The following is a 20,132-nucleotide window of genomic DNA, read 5'->3' on the forward strand; positions in this document are numbered from 1 at the left end:
ATGAGTAGTTTCTTTTAATTTTTGAGGCATTTCTCAGTTTTTTTATTCTGTTGGAGTTTTTCCAAGTGCTTTTCCCGCTGTTATCCGCATTACAAGAACCTTTCTAAAGAAAAAGTACAGCGTATTTTTACTATAGAAAGTTTCATAATCACACTAAGTTGTTTATGTACGCAAGATTTGTTTCGATAACTGAAGAACACCGTGTTCATTGTCATATCAGCTGCCGTGCCAGCAAGGTTGGTTTTTTAACGCCAAGTGGAAGTAGCTAGGGTTTGCCGTTATTCTTTTTTAGCTTTCAACACTAATTTGGACCCTTTGATCTATGTGATCTTCGCTAAAAGCTATAAAACGATGACCCACGTGGCTACGATGGCTAGGCATGGTCTATTCCACCTCCCATAAATATACCTGAATCTGACAGGTATCGGATGACTGTGGAAGAACAGTCTCCCAGATGAAAGTATGTCTGCAGTTGGAACCTCCAATGTTCCAGCGAAGATGCAGTGCATGACTTCCCTGAAGCAGTTCTCCTTTTATTTCAATAATTTACCTACATTTTCATCTATGTATTTATTAATTTGTTAATTTATTGTTTCTTTCCTAATAATTACGCTCTGAAAAACCCTGACAATATACACAGTACTCATTTTTCGCCAGAAAGTCTTCCGAACATTTTGTAATTTCTAAGAAAATCAAATATAACAGAGTTTTTATCTCTTCAAACTTTGCATCTGGAATGTTTAATTAAACATCTCGACGGTTTCAGAAAACTTGCGTTCCTTTCTCTCTCTCTCTTCTCTCTCTCTCTCTCTCTCTCTCTCTCTCTCTCTCAATATATTCAACCCCTTTTCATTTCCCAAGAATAAACATAGAGGCAATAGCACAAGAACCTTCCTGAAAATAAATATATTAATGAAACCTCACAGTTAAAAAAAAAAGGAATAATTTGCAGTGGAACAAGACGTGGTTAAAGAATGGGAGAAAAAATCTGTTGCTGGGAAAGTTTGAACTTTTGAGAAGTGAGGACCGACGCAAGACGAAAATCCAAATGAAAACAAGAAAAAGTGACTTGACAGAAAATTATAAAATAGGAGGGCCCTGTACCGTCACCTTTCCCACCCCCCAAATAAAATTTTACTTTATAAAGGATGCTTTTTTGAGAAAAATTGAAATGTTAGGAAAATATAATATATCAAGTTTAATTCAGCTGGCATCCCTTATCAACAGTGGCACGTTTGATTTAGTGGGTTAGTTCCGTCGGCGCACCTCTCTTGGTGGGCTGTAGGCCTGACTAATTGTCCTTTCCAGCTACCACTGTTTAGCCTTTTACTTGACCTCCATTCCCCTAGTGTTCTTCAGTATTGCTGTCCAACCACCCCAACTCCCTCTTGTCACTCTTAATAAGCGCTGAATGGTTGAAAGTAGCCCAGTGCTGGGCCTTTTGGCCGAATTTTCGTAGATCAAATCAACAGTGGGACGCAGGTTTACCTTTTTGTCGTGGAAAATAATTTACACTTTTCTGTTGGGACCTTCACTGGTTGAGTTGATGCACAAGATTCAGGCTGTCAAGCCAAGCACTGGGGTCCTGTCAGGTATTGAGCGCTTGTCACGGTGAAATTCGGGAGTTGGAGTGGTTGGACAGCCAGATAAAGGAATCCAGGAGATACAGAAGATGAAGTACAAGGGTTCAAAGGTGGAACTGGGAGAAAACCCGGCAGTTGCAATAATTAACAACAGTGAGAAAGGTTGAAGAGCAAAATTGAAGGAAGGAAGGAAGAACGGAGATGAAGTAAAAGGCGAAACAGTGGGTGCAATTAGGGGCCGGAGGAATGTTCCAAAAATCCTTCAGTAATGCCTACAGTGAGCCACGCGAGGTGCACTGACAGCATTACCTCCCAACAGGGACCTTCAGTGATGCACACACAACGAGAAAATCCTACGACATAAAAATTAGTCGTAATTACACACTTGTGATTCTGTAGGGGAAAACGATCTTCGTCTTTTGTTTACAAGATTTGTCTTGTAAAACCTCCGTGTTTGTGGCTTCTTTGGTTACAGAGATTCGTCATATAACTTTACCAAGAGTTTGTTTGACACTATCGTCACAGGATACCCCCACAAACTCGTTTGCAACCTGAGACGTGTTTGTTTGTTTGAGCTTGCACAAGAGATCCTAACTAAACACAAACACCTGTGGATTCTTGAGGTCAGGTTGCGACAGGTGAAGAAGGGTTGTAGACTCCCCCAGCGATAGGAACAAGGCGTGATCCGACCTCCAGCTTACTCGGGACACGTGCTAAACTCTGCAGGCAAATAACGTGTTGTTTCACCAACGCAAATTAAAAGATACATTATAATTTGTTAGAGATAATTGTTCTGTACTGTTTAATATGCACTATTTATTTTTTACATTTTCATTCTACTAAATCATAAATATCCTATCCTAAATTTCCTGTATCTTTAACTCAACGCAAAACACCTTTTTCAGCGCTTTTTAGGCTTTTCCAATGGGGCTTCCCCTCCCACCCCCAACTCCAACAAGAACAACAACAACATCAGCATCAACAACAACAACCAAGTAGTTTGTAGGCTTACTCCCCGAGTAAGCGAAAACAAAAGAAGATTGTTCCTTCCATCGAAGGATCACTGAGAGGAGAGAAGCTTAGTGAGCCGAATGACTTCGCTGTCTTCAGCTTCGACCAGAAAATCAAAGGAAATCGTTTTGATCGTAAATCTAAGAGATCTGTAAAGTTTGAGTCATTTGTTTGGCTGACAATGAAGGGTTGCCAATTTGAACGAGGTTTTATAGGTATATTGTAATTTGAAGGGGCTCTGCTATAAAATTAAAATGGCAACAATAAACAACTTTAAAGAGAAGGATAAACATTTACTACAAGCTCCACACGATAATTCAAGTACGACCACGTACTTACAATCACAATTTCAAGTAAATGTTGCAAAGATGCTTCTCGGTTTTGAGTGGAGTCCGTTGGGAAGGGAATTTAAGTATTCACAGCAAGTTTCGACGTAAAGAGAATTATGGTGAAAAAAATATAGAAGGAAGAAAATAATTATTTCCCTCATGGAAACTTCTAGAATGTTAGAGACGCAACCCGACATCTCAGACTCTCACCGCCTCCTCATCGAAGTCTGGCTGTCGTGAGATATTGAGGCAAGACAGGACAACTAAATTTCCACTCGACAGAATGAGAAGAAGAATGGCCCCTCTAGATCATCCACTCTGTTTAACCGCCTCTTTTCGAGTCAAAGCTCTACAGTTACCTCGTAGGAACGATTCGCGGATTGGAAAGGAAGAAGGAAAGTGAGAAATTATATACGTACCAGAAGGAAGTTCTGGATCTCTAAATCAGTGTCTCGTACATCTCGAACTTTGGTCCAAAAGGGTTCGGTTGTTGACAACCGAGATGTTTGGAGAAGCTTCGATGGGAAATGAGTTTAAAGTTTCAAATGGTTCGTTCGTTCAGAATTGAGTTAAATTCGTCTTTCTTTCCTCATTTCAGTATTCACTAGCGTATTTTGAGAAAGGATAGTTAGTAGATGACGTATTAAGCTAAACAAAATATAAAAATATCTTCATCTCACCAATTTTGTCGTAAATCTTGACACTTCGTTTTCCGGGAAACTTTTTTTAAGACGTTTGAAACAATTTATGCCACCTTACGAGAGCGCACGATCGAGGCCCGGCGGAAATTAGGGTGCTAGAGGGCCAAGTTTGCCGAACCAAACTCTCTTAATCAGTTATTGTGAGAGGCCGTTTAAGTTTGACAACTTTAAGAGAGACGGAGAGGCAAGTGTAGAAAAGCATGTGGTCCTTTTTAACCCGACTTTTCCATAAGGAATGATTTCACTCTCGGGAAGTTAAGAGAATTCTGGATAATCTTGATAACTGGGGTGGAGAAGACCCTGATGGTTTCTTTCCTTTGATTTTTTTTTTTTTAGAAAAGTTTAGAGCGTGTTGTCTCCCAATTTTAGTAGATTATATAGATTTGTAGGTCGATGTAGTATCTTTGCGGATGAGCGCAAGCTCAGTAATACACTGCTTGTTCCAAAGAGCGGCATATCTGTAGACTAGAATAACTACAGGCCAATCTCTATCCTCCTTGTGTTCTTCAAAGTTGTTAAAACCTATTTTAAGCCACTATATATATATATAATTAATATAATATATAGATATATATATATATATATATATATATATATATATATATATTATATATATAATATTATATATATGTTGAATCTAAAGGATTGTTAGCTGATAGTCAATATGTATATAGGAAGCTCTCTTAGACTTGACATGCTATTTGTAAAGGAACCTTGATAAGGGTTTTAGTGCAGAGTAATTCTGATATATTTTATTGCTACTTTTGATTTGTTAAATCACAAGGAACTTAATTATAAACTTCAGGATCCTTGGGTGGGTGTATATGTTTTATGATTACCTCAATATTTCCTTAAAGGTACGCAGCAGCGAGTTGCTGTGGACGAGATCTTTTGTGAACTAAGACCTAATGTGTCTAGATTGCCACAGGGTAGTGTTCTTGGTCCCCTGTTATTTTTGTTGTCTACAATTGACATGGAAAACGAGATTGTTCAATAAGTCGATGATGCAACACCTCTGGGTGTAGTCAAGTCTCCAGTTATTAGAAATGAAGCTGCCCTCAGCCTCAGTCGGGATCAGGGAATGGTGTAGTGGGTGGGGTATGAGGCTGAACTCCAGGAAACCGGAAACAGATCCCCTACAGACCCCCCACCCCATCCTCCCCTTCAGGTGGACGGAACTTTGCTGAACGAGTCTGAAGCTTCAACTATTCAAGGTGAAACCTTTGACTCACATCTGACTTTTGAGAAACATCAAAAGCCGCACGAAAGTGAGGTATCGTTCGTGAGGCCTCATATGTTTATAACAGTGATGAAATGCAACTTGTTTGAGGTCATTTGTTCTCCCTTGACTAGAAAACTGTTCACTGGATGTCTGCTTCTGTCAGACGTTTCTCTCTTTTAGATAGTGTTTCGCAATCGTGGTGGGAGGTTTCTGTTTCCTAGCAGTAGCAGTTATCGATGGTCTCTTGTTTGTCACTTTTTCATAAGTTGTATTACAGCAGAGCTCTTTCACATTCACAATTGGTCCCTAATCCCCTTTATCTGCCGACAGAGAGCAACCAGAGTCGCTGAACAGCAGCACCAATGAGCAGTAAATGTGCCTCGCTGTCTAACTCCTCAGTTCCAGAGGTCCTTTATTCCTCACACTGTTGGACTGTGGAACAGCCTCCCTTCAGAGGAAGTCGAGCAGTTGGAACTTCGGAAATTCAAGCGAAGATGCAATGTATTAATACCCTAATACTATTCTCCTTCCATTTGAATACGTTTGTATTTATTATTATTATTATTATTATTATTATTATTATTATTATTATTATTATTATTATTATTATAAGTGGGAGCTCTTCTTTCTGTATTTCCCTTTATCTCGTCTCACTTCTTCCTAATGAACACCATATTATTTGGAGGCTTGAATTTCAAGTAGGTGGCTCCTGTGATGTGCTTGTTCCATATGAATAGGTTTCGTCTTCAGAATGATAATAACCGCAAAAAAAAAAAAAAAAAAAAAAAACATTGGGTCGTTTTTCCATAAAAAAAACCTATGATTGACAGAGAGAATCCTCTTTCTTGTTGAGTTATTTTTCTACAAAAACTACATTCTCTCTCTCTCTCTCTCTCTCTCTCTCTCTCTCTCTCTCTCTCTCTTCTCTCTCTCTCTCAGAAGAAAAAAAAAAAAAATCTGGAGCAGTTTTAATTTTCGGAGCAAAATGCCTTGCGAGTATGTGTGTGTGTGTGTGTGTGTTACAGCCTCACAGGATAAGCAGAGAGAAAGGGAACAGCAGGAAGCCCTTCATTACAAAATGAAGGGGCTTCATTGTTCTCTTTTGCCAAGGAAAGAAAAATAAATCTTGTGATTTACTCTCTAACTGTCCTCCAGGACTTCTGGATTCAATAGATTATTTAAAATGAAAGTAATTTATTTAGGGAGGAATTACATCAATAAATGTTGTTATGGACACTCGTGTGATTTTGGTATTAGACCCTTCCTTGGCAGATTATATTATAGCCTCTTTTTCAGTGTGTGTGTGTGTGTGTCAGAGAGAGAGAGAGAGAGAGAGAGAGAGAGAGAGAGAGAGAGAGAGAGTCCTTTCAAGAGGATTCCTCCTGGAGAGAGAAAAACAAATACTGAAATTCTGGAAATGTGGATCCGAGAACTGGAATGTGAACATCTTTTTGTAAAAAATTGGTCATTCGTTTTCCGAATGAGAGAGAGAGAGAGAGAGAGAGAGAGAGAGAGAGAGAGAGAGAGAGAGAGAGAGAGAGAATGTTTAAAAAACCTTGAAAACCTCAGAACAAACAAAACCTCGTAACTCCGATTCCATTAAAAGTTTATCATATTAAAAAACATTATTGTTAACTTTTGTAATAAAACTTTAGCTTTTAATCAAAGCAGCGTGCAAGTTAATATTTTTCGAAACTAACTTTTGTTCAATTTGTGTATCTCGTTTGTTAATTTGTGTTATTCAGATAAATACTTTCTTTTTATAAAAACATTTTGGGTTTTAAATTTTTGCTTTGAAATCCCAGAACTTCGGTTAAGTGCTTTTGCAAGGTGATTTTCTCTCTCTCTCTCTCTCTCTCTCTCTCTCTCTCCTCTCTCTCTCTCTCTCTCTCTCTCTCTCTCTCTCTCTCTCTCTCTAACTTTGCCATTGCTCATGGGTTTAAATTCCGTATTTGTTTTTATAATTTGAGTTTGTGAATGAAATTGTACCGCAGAGAAAAACTGACACAGAAAGCAGAACGAAAACCAAATGTTGCTTTTTAGTTTCTGTTCGACCTATTTCCTTTTTTTATGAGGAAAATGTTAATCTGGGAGTTCCTGCAATTGATGAACGCCGAGAGCATAATGGTACTGTAATCACTGGAGTTCGAAACCTTCCGTGAGATGTGCGACAATGAACATTCAGTCTCTCCCACTCAGGATGGAAACATCTGTCATAATTACTATTCAGATTCCTGGAGAATAAAATGTATGATATTTGTTTCTTCTTATTATTTTTTTCTATTTTTGTTGTTCCTCGTAGATAGTTAATAATAATAATAATAATAATAATAATAATAATAATAATAATAATAATAATAATAATAATAATAATAATAATAATAATAGTATTTATTTTGTATCATTGATCAACCTCAGGAGTGAAAGTTTAAATGATAGAAAATAAGGTATCAATTAAAGACCTCAGATGTTTACATTTACGTAAATAGAAAATGAAAGTCTATTATTACTTTCATTTTAGTATTGACTAATTTTAAATATATAGTTTGATGGACTATAAAACTGGAAACTTTGGACTTGGAAGGGGAAAATGACCTCCGGTGGCGGGTTGGACCAAATGCATTTCTCAATTTGGGAAGGAGGAGGGAAGGAGGGATGGTGGGGGGTGTGAGGCGGATTCAGGTGTTAACTGCATATCAGCTCTGCAACTTTTACAATATGTAACCTGGCGTTGATAGATGGAGATGGTGGACGCTGAAAATTGAAGTATGAAGGTTTAATTAAAATTCTGAATTATTTTTCTCTTACTTCAATGTTAAATATGCTAATGGCCTATATTCTGGCAAAATATTTTTGGTCGGCCATTTGATGGGCAAAACCCCAATATCACTTTCACACACACACTTATGTACATTATATATAATATCTATATATATATATATATATATATATATATATATATATATATAATATATTATATCTATATATATATATTTATATATAATATATAATATATATATATATAACTATATTTATACTTATATATATATACACAGTTATATATATACATAAGTATGCATATGATGTATACAGTGTTTATGCAACACACGACACACACACACACACACACACATAATATATATATATATAGATATATATATATATATATATATATATATATATATGAATGTATAAAAGTGTGATACACACACGCACACACACACACACACACACACACACAGATATATATATATATATATATATATATATATATATATATATATATATATATATATATATATATATATATATAAAACATACATACATACATACATACAACAAGGAATGATTTGGTCAATTCTCGAATGGGTTACCACCAATATATTGAAAACTCCATTAAACGTTTAGGCCAACTGCTGGGATCCCTGAGGATCATTTAGCACTTATTACAACTACTCGAGAAATGAGTTTTTATAGCCAGAAGTTAGATTTTCTAATACAACAATGCCCATGGTAGCTTTCATTGTTATCCTGAATTATAACGAGGCCAAAGTGGGTGGAGCCTCATGAAGTCACCATTCTGACGATAATTATTGGTGAAGGTTTAAAGCCAATATACGATACCGTCTATTTTTTTTTTTTTTTTTTTTTTTTTTTTTTTTTTTTTTTTTTTTATTTTTTTTTTTTTTTTTTTTTTTTTTTTTTTTTTTTTTTTTAGTAAATAGGTAGATAGCCGATAAATAGAAATTGCTTGACATTGGATACACCAGTTATCAAATCAAGCTTGTCTACTAATGCCTTTGAAAATTACCAACTATTCCCTACATCTTGTCAATCTGATTGTGACCTATAAAGTAGATTATAATTTCTTAGGACACTTATTTTGGGAGTTAGACTACTAAGCGAAGTGTTTTTGTATTTATTAACATATTTTGTTGGTTTGTTCATAATGACAATTATCAGTGGAGAGGATTCAGAGTTCATAAAGGTGTACTGCTTTGCTTGTATTTACATTTTTGTCATTGTTGCCAGAGGTATAGCCTTCGTTACGCATAGCCAATCATCCATCGAGAAAGAGGGAAGAAATGCTGTCATAAGTTACGCAACGAGTGCGTTCGAAACCTTATCTCTGAGTAAGTTGGCCCGTCTTCAAAAAAAGTCACTTTTACATCATAAGTACCAAATTTATTCAACCTACGTAATGCAGAATACAGTCAAAATTTATGTGTAGATATAATGCGTATTCTGAATGAGCGTTATATCTATGAAATGCATATATAAAAAGTTATCGCCAAAAACCTGTGTTACAGAAGCCCTGAATCTCATAGTAGCTGCTGTACCCGGCGTTGCTCAGGATAAAAAGGGGCATGCCGCCCGTGTTGACAATCCATACAGGGCATATTATGCAATTACGAATAAGTAATCACTGTCGAGCCAAAGAAAGTTTGAAGAATCCGTGACTTATTGCATTGTTTGTACCAAGTCAAAGAAGGTGTGAGAAACCTAAAGAGTTTGCTGTCAACTCCAGAAGTTGTAAAAAATGAGTGGTTATGAAAAAGAGGGGTTAAGGCCCCCTTAGAATCGGTCCTCGAATTTCGGATTTTGACTAAAACCTTCCTTGAGGGGAGGGGAGTCTATGGTAGAAATTTGGTAGCCTTAGCTTTCATAGCCTGGTCGTGCATAACGAACAGACAGACACAAGCAGACAGACAGAAATTGCCTTTTATATACATAAATAAATAACATAACACTATATATAGCGAATAATGTAACGCTTTACATAGTTAATAACGTATGGTCTATTTAACAAGACATCCACCTACCATCCCCCCTCCTTCCATTTAGGGGGACTCCCCTTCCCTCTCTTCCCATACCCCTTAACCCACCCACCCCCCCCTCCCCCCGGAGGCCATTCGGGCAATGGAATGAGTTCCAACAATGCAAGCGACACATGACACATAATCCCCGGTGATGCTCTGTCTCTGTTGTCTGTATTGACGATGGACTTGATCGTAGAATTACGTGGAAGGAAATATTTTCAGACGAATATTTGTTCAAAAGTGGAAGAGAGAGAGAGAGAGAGAGAGAGAGAGAGAGAGAGAGAGAGAGAGAGAGAGAGAAAGGTCTTGTTTTACTTGCCAGTCACGTTTGAGTTTTTCAGTGCTTGAAGAGGTGGTATGGGGACTTATTTCTCTCTCTTTATCAGAGAATATTTAGTCTGAAAAAGTCTTGTTTTATTTGTCAGTGGCATTTAGTTTATCATGTTCAAAGATATGGTATAGGGACACTCTCTCTCTCTCTCTCTCTCGCAATTACCGTCCGCGATTCAGCACAGTCGATTGACCACCTTGAACATATTGAGTATTCTGCTTGTTTTCCCCCATAATTAACTAAAATTTGCTTTTTTTTCATTCATTTTTTCACGGTGTTTTTATGAAGTACTTTTTCGTTAGTTCTTTTGTGGCCTTTGATTTATAGTGTTCAGTAAAATACGCTCTGTATGGTCCTATTTTTGTTAGTTGACTCGACAGCAAAATCTATGAAGAGATGGATTACAAATGTCTTTTTCCTTCAATACTATATTCCTGTTATAGTTTGATTCCTCAGTGTGGGATCTTGTTTCTTAATTTGCTGGAGAGTCCAGTTTTGTGAAAAACCATTTGCTGATTAAACCTTGATGTTGTCTTTATCTATATATGTACTGAATTCGATTATATTGTGATTTAAAAATGTCTTTTAGAACAATCTCCACTTTTCTCTCATCTAACAATCCTTAAGTTAGTCTTAGCTAAATATGGACTGAATTCATTTATATGATGATTTTAAGGTTTTAGAGCAAACACTCGCTAATCAAACCTTGTTTGAATCTTGATCTACGCATACTTGAACTGAATTCGTTTATATTATAATTTCAAGAAGATTTTAGAACAATGTCGAAATGTGCTACTATAACTGTAGACGTCTTGTATGGAAAAATTCTCATATCTTATGTTCAGCTCAGGCTAATGGTGTCAGTGACGTAAAACATGCTTCTTCGAGTGAGGAAACTGAAGACTGTTCTTCCCATTCTGTTCCTCCTCTTCCTCCTCTTCCTGTTTCTTTCTCCTAAGATTCTATACTCATTAACAAAGAGGGAAGACGCCGAGATGGGCGTGGCAAATATCTTCGTGTGTCAACTGCATTGGGATGGAAACCAGGCTCCTTTTCCCAGGTAAATAATAACTAACTTTTATTGTCGTCTATGAAGAGGAAATGTAATTGTCCTCTTAGGGGGTAGTGTCATCAGTGCACCTCACGCAGTGCACTGTAGGCATTATGTAAGGTTCTTTGCAGCGTCCCCCGGCCTCTAGCTGCAACCCCTTTCATTCCTGTGAATGTACCTCCGTTCATATTCTCTTTCTTCCATTTCGCCATCCTTTCCTAACAATTGTCTTATAGTGAAACTGCGAGGTTTTTTTCCCTGTTACACTTTTCAAACCTTTTTACTCTCAAATTTCAGATTCAACACTGAATGACCTCATAGATCCCAGCGCTTGGCCTTTGGCCTATATTTTATTTTCCATTCTATTTGTGTTGTAAATGAAACAGAATTTGAGGCCTTTCTGAAAGCAGTCGTAGTTCACAGCTTGTCCTGGCAAAGAGATTTCTTATTCGCTCATTACTTATTGAGTGTTGGGTGCGATGACTTCTTATTTAGAATCTTCTGTAGTTAGGAAGAACCATATTTCTATTTGTGGTTATCCACTGCAACTGCTTTTATTTCCTTCGTTTGTTTCTCATCAGTGACAGACGCAGACTGCAACTGTCTTTATTTAAATCCCAAACGAAGTCCAAATTCCTTGAACCCCAAAAGCGGAAGCAAGCAGAGTAACCGAACAAGCACACAGCTCCTTTCCTTCTCTCTTTCCCCATCGGGCAGATCCTCCAAAGGGTCGACCAATAGAAATATATTGTGCTTGATGAAAGCAGGATCTCATTGGAAGCCCCGAATGCTGCTTTATCAGGGCTGGGCAGTGTTTGGATGTGTTCCCTGTTGGTTTGTCAGCTGATTGAGATACATTTGGATAGAGATGAAAAGCTGCCACTGACTGATAAGTGGCTGTTTGGATGAGATACGATTTGTTTTTCACGTTTATATTTTTCATAATTACTTGATTTAGTGCGTTTACTCTCTCTCTCTCTCTCTCCTCTCTCTCTCTCTCTCTCTCTCTCTCTCTCTCATGTAACAAAGGACGTTTATTCTTCATTGCCAATTCTTTGAAAAATCAATAATTGCAGATTTTGTTTGAAGCTTTTTCCAGTTGTCTTTTGAGTTTTGTGCCTTTTGGGGGAAAAGTAAAATTGAATTGTGGAGAATGGATTCTAATGTTAAAGTAGATTCACATCAACAGTGCATATTATGTCTAGGCCCGTCCCTTACGACGCTCCTGATCGGCTGTTGATAAGCCAATCACAGCGCTGGAAACTTGCAGTCTCTCTCGAGAGTTCACATAGGCAGGATCTTATGCCTCCACCTACTTCATAAGGGATACTTTTGAAAGACTTATGCCTCAGGGGAGGTGGAACATACATCCTGCCCATGTGAACTCTCTCAAGAGACTGAGAGTTTCCAGCCCTGTGATTGGCTTATCAACAGCAAATCAGGAGCGTCGTAAGGGACTGGGCTAGACATCATATGCAGGGTTGAAGTGAATCTACTATAGCTGGGTAACACACTCGGTGCGAAGGTTTGCTCATTTGAACAGGAGAGGGACTGAACACGCTCTGTAGTGTCTGTTATCACGGTTGAAATTTTCAAGGCGATGAAAGTTAGAGTGCATGTCATAAACAAGTCGGCAAGTCATCCCATACACATCACAAATCAGCAACTTATCCCAAACATATCACAAATATTCCAGCAATTTATCATTTGCATATCTCAAATAGGTCAGCAACTTATTGTATATATATCACAAACAGATCAGCTACTTTTTACATACATATCACAAATAGGTTAGCAACTTATTGCATACTTATCGCAAATAGGTTAGCAACTTATCGTATACATATAAAAACAGGTCAGCGACTTATCACACACATATCATCAACAGGTCAACAGCTTATCACAAATATATATCACAAACAAGGGAACAACTTATTGAATATATATTGCAAACAGGTCAGCAACTAATCACATACATAACACAAGCAGGTTAGCAAATTATCGTATACATATCACAAAGAAGTCAGCAACTTAATGTTACTCCTTTGCGAAATTTGCAAATCCTCATTGCTGGAGTTTTAATAGGAAATATCAAAATTTGGGCTGGCTGTGTCACCAGCGTCTTCAGAAACTGTAAGGGTTTTGAGCCAGACGAAGGCATATTTTCATCCTTCCAGTTCTAAAGACGAAGCATTTGTGAAAATTAGGACGAATCCTCAGAAAAGGGACACCCTAATATCTCGGGGAGAGAGAGAGGATTGAGGAGAGATGAGAGAGGTGAGGAAAGAGGAGAAGGGAGAGAGCCGAGAGAGAGAGAGAGATCAGAGATCTAATCCAATTTAAAAGAGCATTGCACAGTTTGAAGAGGATCAGATGCCACTCACTTCTTTATTAAAATTTGTGGCAGGATCGCATTCTTTTGCGTCAAGCGTAGGTGCGAATATTAATTTTTCTTTAATTTTTATCAGTTGGATTCGTGAACGAAGTGGGATAAATGTCAACTAATGTTTGTATTTACATTTTAACCTCGTTTTTATGTTTTTTTGTTTATTTTCTACTTTTTTTTAATTTTTCTGCACTTCTTTTTATGTATTGGTACCCTGTCATTTTGGTTTTATTTTTTTCCCCTTATTGTTGATCTTTCATCCCAATTAGGTCTTGTGTAAACACAATTACATATATATATATATATATATATATATATATATATATATATATATATATATATATATATATATATATCCCATTAAAAACAATCCAATTCACGTATCATTTCAGGAATAACATTTCCTTAGATTTTAAACTCTTGTAAGCAACCGTCCTTTTTAAGGTTTTATCAATTCTCGTGCATATTCCCTATTCCCTCTCGTATATTCCAAACAGGAATAGTCTCAGACTCTTGCAAGAATAGAACGTCTTCAGTTGAGGAAGTTTGCTTTTAATCTGCTTTCCTTAAAGATTTGAACCGGACGGAGGAACGAAGAAACTCGTTAATCCAACGCTGCGATTAACTAGTTTTCTTTCTTTGTTCCCCTGCTCAGAAATAGTGGGGCGGTGATTCATTCGAGGCTTCAGGAAGAGTTAGAGATTCATTTGAGGCTTCAGGAAGAGTTAGAGAGGGATTCATTTGAGGCCTCCGGATGAGTTAGAGAGGGATTCATTGGAGGCTTCAGGAAGAGTTAGAGATTCATTTGAGGCTTCAGGAAGAGTCAGAAAATGATTCATTGGAGGCCTCAGGAACTGTTAGAGAGGGATTCATTCGAGGCTTCAGGAAGAGTTAGAGAGGGATTCATTTGAGTCTTCAGGAAGAGTTAGAGATTCATTTGAATCTTCAGGAAGAGTAGGAGAGGGATTCATTGAGGCCTCAGGAATGAGTTAGAGATTCATTGGGATTCATTTGAGGCCCTTCAGGATGATTAGAGGAGTTCCATTGAGGATTCATTCGAGGCTTCAGGAAGAGTTAGAGAGGGATTCATTCGATGCTTCAGGAAAAGTTAGAGATTCACGAGGCTTCAGGAAGAGTCAGAGAGGGATTCATTTGAGGCTTCAGGAAGAGTTAGATTCTTCGAGGCTTCAGGAAGAGCTAGAAGAGATTCATTTGAGGCTTCGGAGGAAGAGTTAGAGAGGGTTCGTTTGAGGGCTTCAGAAGAGTTAGGAGGGGATTCATTTAAGGCTTCAGGAATTTAGTTAGAGAGGGATTCATTCGAGGCTACAAGGAAGAATTAGAGATTCACGAGGCTTCAGGAAGAGTCAGAGAGGGATTCATTTGAGGCTTCAGGAAGAGTTAGATTCATTCGAGGCTTCAGGAAGAGCTAGAGAGAGATTCATTTGAGGCTTCAGGAAGAGTTAGAGAGGGATTCGTTTGAGGCTTCAGGAAGAGTTGGAGGGGGATTTCATTTGAGGCTTCAGGAAGAGTTAGATTCATTCGAGGCTTCAGAAGAGCTAGAGAGAGATTCATTTGAGGCTTCAGGAAGAGTAGAGAGGGATTCGTTTGAGGCTTCAGGAAGAGTTAGAGGGATTCATTGGAGGCTTCAGGGAGAGTTAGATATTCATTTGAGGCTTCAGGAAGAGTTAAAGAGGATTCATTCGAGGTTTCAGGGAGAGTTAGAGAGGATTCATTTGAGGCTTCAGGAAGAGTTAGAGAGGGATTCATTTGAGGCTTCAGGAAGAGTTAAAGAGGATTCATTTGAGGCTTCAGGTAGAGTTGAGAGTTATTCATTCGAAGCTTCAGGAAATGTTAGAGGGAGATTCATTCTGGGCTTCAGGAAGAGTTAGAGAGGGATTCATTCCGGGCTTCAGGAAGGGTTGGAGATTTATTTGAGGCTTCAGGAAGAGTTCGAGATTATTACCATTCGAGGCTTCAGGAAGAGTTTAGCAGAGGGAATTCATTCGATGGCTTGCAGGTAAAGAGTTATAGATTCATTTGTAGGCTTCAGTAAGAGTTATAGTAGGGTGATTCAGTTCGAGGCTTCAGGAAGAGTTTAAAGAGGGGTTTCATTTTGATGGCTTCCAGGTAAAGAGTTAGAGAGAGATTCATTTGAGGCGTTCAGGAAGAGTTTAGAGATTCATTTGAGGCTTGCGTTTCTAGTAAGAGGTTAGGAGGGAGGGATTCTCATTTGGAGGCCTTCAGGAAGAAGTTAAAAGGGAGGAATTTCATTCGAGGGTTTCCAGGAAGAGTTAGAGAGAGATTCATTTGAGGCTTTAGGAAGAGTAAGAGATTCATTTGAGCTTCAGGAATAGTTAGAGATTCATTTTGGAGGTTTCAGGAAGGTTTAGAGAGGGATTCTTTGAGGCTTCAGGAAGAGTTTGAGAGGGATTCATTTGAGGCTTCAGGTAAGAGTTTCAGGAAGAGGGATTCATTTGATGCTCAGGGAAGAGTTAGAGAGGGTACATTTGAGGCCTTCAGGTCGAGTTAAGAGAGGGATTCATTTGAGGCTCAGGAAGGGAGGTTTAGAGGGATTCATTTGAGGCTTCAGGAAGAGTTAGAGATTCATTTTTGAGGTTTTAGGAAGAGTTGAGAGGGATTCATTGTTGAGGATTCAGGAAGAGTTTAGAGAGGGATTCCATTTGAGGCTTCAGGTAAGAGTTAGAGAGGGTTCATTTGAGGCTTCATGAGAGCTTATTAGAGGGATTTCATTTGAGGCTTCAGAAGAGTTAGAGAGGGATTCATTTGAGGCTTCAGGAAGATTTTAGAGATTATTTGAGGTTTTAGGAGAGTTAGAGAGGGATTCATTTGAGGCTTCAGGAAGATTAGAGGGTTAGAGATTCTTTCAGGTAGTTAGAGAGGTATTCATTTGAGGCTTCAGGAGAGGTTAGAGAGGGTTCATTCGAGGCTTCAGGAGAGTTAGAGATTCATTTAAGGCTTTCAGGAAGATTGAGAGGGATTCATTCGAGGCTACAGGAAAGTTAGAGAGGGATTCATTTGAGGCCTCAGGAAGAGTTAGAGAGGGATTCATTCGAGGCCTCAGGAAGATTTAGAGAGGGATCAATCGAGGCTTCAGGAAGAGTTAGAGATTCCATTTGAGGCTTCAGGAAGAGTAGAGATTCATTTGAGGCTTCAGGAAGAGGTTTAGAGAGGGATTCATTGAAGGCTCAGGAAGAGTTTAGAGATTCAGTTTGAGCATCAGGAAGAGTTAGAGATTGTTCATTTGAGGCTTCAGAAGAGTTAGAGAGGGATTCATTCGAGGCTTCAGGAGAGTTAGAGATTCATTTGAGGCTTCAGGAAGAGTTAGAGATTCATTTGAGGCTTCAGGAAGAGTTAGAGAGGGATTCATTGAAGGCTTCAGGAAGAGTTAGAGATTCATTTGAGGCATCAGGAAGCGTTAGAGATTCATTTGAGGCTTCAGGAAGAGTTAGAGAGGGATTCATTGGAGGCTTCAGGAAGAGTTAGAGATTCATTTGAGGCTTCAGGAAGAGTTAGAGATTCATTTGAGGCTTCAGGAAGAGTTAGAGAGGGATTCATTGAAGGCTTCAGGAAGAGTTAGAGATTCATTTGAGGCATCAGGAAGAGTTAGAGATTCATTTGAGGCTTCAGGAAGAGTTAGAGATTCATTTGAGGCTTCAGGAAGAGTTAGAGAGGGATTCATTTGAGGCTTCAGGAAGAGTTAGAGAGGATTCATTCGAGGCTTCAGGAAGAGTTAGATATGGATTTATTTGAGGCTTCAGGAAGAGTTAGAGAGGAATTCATTCCGTGCTTTAGGAAGAGTTCGAGATTTATTTGAGGCTTCAGGAAGAGTTAGAGAGGGATTCATTCGAATTTTGTTTGGTTATAGGGGATATAGACAGTGGATTTTATGAGAATGTATGAAGAATAAAATAGATAAACGTCATCTGTCATTACATTCGGAGGAAACGATAATCATCGAGTTTGTAATGACAATATTTGTGAACTGATTCTGACTGTAACGATTGTAAAAATTATCGGATTCTCTTCTCTTTTATCAAAGTAAAAAGAATTTAGCGTAGTCCTCTCTCTCTCTCTCTCTATCTCTCTCTCTCTCTCTCTCTCTCTCTCTCTGTTATTTTTATAGTAAGTGTGAAGGAAAAAAGGCTTAACAAATGAGGTAATGATTATCATTCCTTTTTCACTCTAGACAAAAAAAAAAAAACATTTGGCAGGTTCTAACCAGATATAAATCCTTGTTTGCATTAATGATTTAACATATCCACGCCCGTCCCCCCGTCCCCGCCCCATTATATGAGACGAGGCAGTCAACCGAAGACAACGGTAATAGAGGTTGAAGTGAAAAATCTTCAAATCCTTATTGAGGTGAAATAGCCCTTGAAGAGCTCTCTAGGAGCCTCAACTTGAACAGTGTGTAATATTTTAAAGTCAGTGAGGATTTTTTAATAATGTTTTTTGATAAAACCCCCCAGGCAAACAGTGTTTAACGTATTAAACCTCGGTTTTGAAAAAATAAAACCGTTTTAGGGTAAAAGTCTTGTGGTTTATTAAACTAAATCAATAGTTACCTTACAGGGACAATGTTGGATGAAGCTGTTGAAATTCTCTCTCTCTCTCTCTCTCTCTCTCACACTGTTTGGCTTGTAGACTACTAGCGCTTCACAGAAGGCTGATCTACTTATAACGTTGCTTATAACAATGAGTTCCCCTGTTAGTGGTCGTGTGAACGTTAGACCTAAGAAATCCCAGTAAACAAGGGAGAGAGAGAGAGAGAGAGAGTAGAGCGAGAGAGAGAGAGAGAGAGAGAGTAAAGTTTAACAAAATCTCCAGAAGAATAAGAAGATAGGAGCCAAACTTTTGATGCTTTCCTTATTTAAGCTCAAGAAGGAACTAAGATGTTTAATGCAACAAAGTCCTCTGGTTCCAGAGAGAGTGAAGTCAAAAGAAAAAAATCTTGTCAGCAAAAGAAGACACAAAAGATAATAGACAATAGACTATAAGGCAAGAAAAAAAATGAAGGCGATAACATCACAGTGAACGTATGGGACTGCCCCCTTACAAACTTTCTCCCGAGGTCTTGTCTGCACTGATTGATTTCCTCACTCCTCGCCCCCCATAGACTTATTGTATGGGGACAAGGCATCCAGTTCTCTCTCTCTCTCTCTTATTTCTTTATGGTTTCACGCTCAAAAGAAGAAGGGAAATAATAATAATAAAAAAGGGAATTAGGGAAAGAGAAATAGTCCGGAAAGAATTGGGAAGGAAGGAACAGAGATCACTCAAGTGAAGCAATAAATTATGTTGAGGTCGTTCATTCATTCTCCATAAAAGAGAGAGAGAGAGAGAGAGAGAGAGAGAGAGAGAGAGAGAGAGAGAGAGAGAAATTGTTCTTAATTGTATTATTAAAATTCTAAATTCCCTCAATCTCGGTGTTTTTCATCCATAGCATTTTCTTCAATTTTAAAATCTTATCACCTCACAAAATCTTTCTTTGATCTCAAGTTATATTTTCATCCACATTATTGACCTCGGTCCTTAAATCTATCGACATGTCACCTCAAGTTACCTCTCAACAGCATTTTAGTCTTTCCTCATTATGCGGGTAAAGTTCAGATGGACGTAGATGGACCCTTCCCCGAATTAGATTTTGGACTGGAATATTTATTCAACGAAATATGCCTCATTGTGTGTGATATATTAGTGCTAAAAGTTTTATGTTTGGTCTTCGTCAAAACGTTAGTAATTTCATTATAATTTTTGAGACATTTCTGAGTTTTCAGATATATTTTTTTCTGTGAGAATTTGCCAAGTACTTTCTCCGCTCTTATTCGAGTTATAAGATCCATTTGTAAAGATAAAGAACAGCCTAATATTAATTTGGAAAGTTTCAGAATCATACTAAATTTACTCATACAAGTTATGAACGTAATGTATGAATATACAACATCTACTTTTCAAGAGAAACTATGCCTCGTGAGAGGAGACAACTTCAAAAGAGAGCAAACATACCAACATATGCTTCCCGTGTATGTATGTTTGTGTGTTTGTGGCGCAGCGAGGGACAAAAACATCCTTTGGCAATACCCGAAATGCTTTTCCTACAACCACGCCGGGCGGCGTTGCAAATATTGACACAGCACTCGAGGGTGGGGGTGGGGGTGGTGGGGGGGTTGGGGGGGGGAGACATTTGCGGAGAATGAGTGCCGAATTGTGGGGGGCGCGAGATACTGTGGAAGTAGTGGGCCTTTGAGGGGTCACACTTTCGACGGTTTTGGCAAAAAATACTGAGTATTCCTGGAAGAAACTTAAGAACACTGTGTATATTGTTCCTATGGCAGGTTTTACTTCAGGATCTGTGCAAAGTTTCTTCCTTCGGTCCCTATCTGCAACCCCTTTCATTCATTTTGCTGTACCTCCGCTCATATCTCTTTCTTCCATCTTACTTTCCTCGGCCGTCCTCCTAATAAGTGTTTCATAGCAGAACTGCAAAATGTTTGCCTCCTGTTTACACCTCTAGAGCCTTTTTACTCTTAATTTCCGTTCTAGCGCTGAATGACCTCACAGATCCCAGCGCTTGCCCCATGGCCGTCAATTTTATATTCCATTCCATTCCTTACTCAACCACACAATTGAAAGTTATTTTAAGTTGTGATATTCACGCGAGCTCTGAAAATGCAAGT

Source organism: Macrobrachium nipponense, chromosome 25 (assembly GCF_015104395.2).
Source record: "Macrobrachium nipponense isolate FS-2020 chromosome 25, ASM1510439v2, whole genome shotgun sequence".
Classification (NCBI taxonomy): domain Eukaryota; kingdom Metazoa; phylum Arthropoda; class Malacostraca; order Decapoda; family Palaemonidae; genus Macrobrachium; species Macrobrachium nipponense.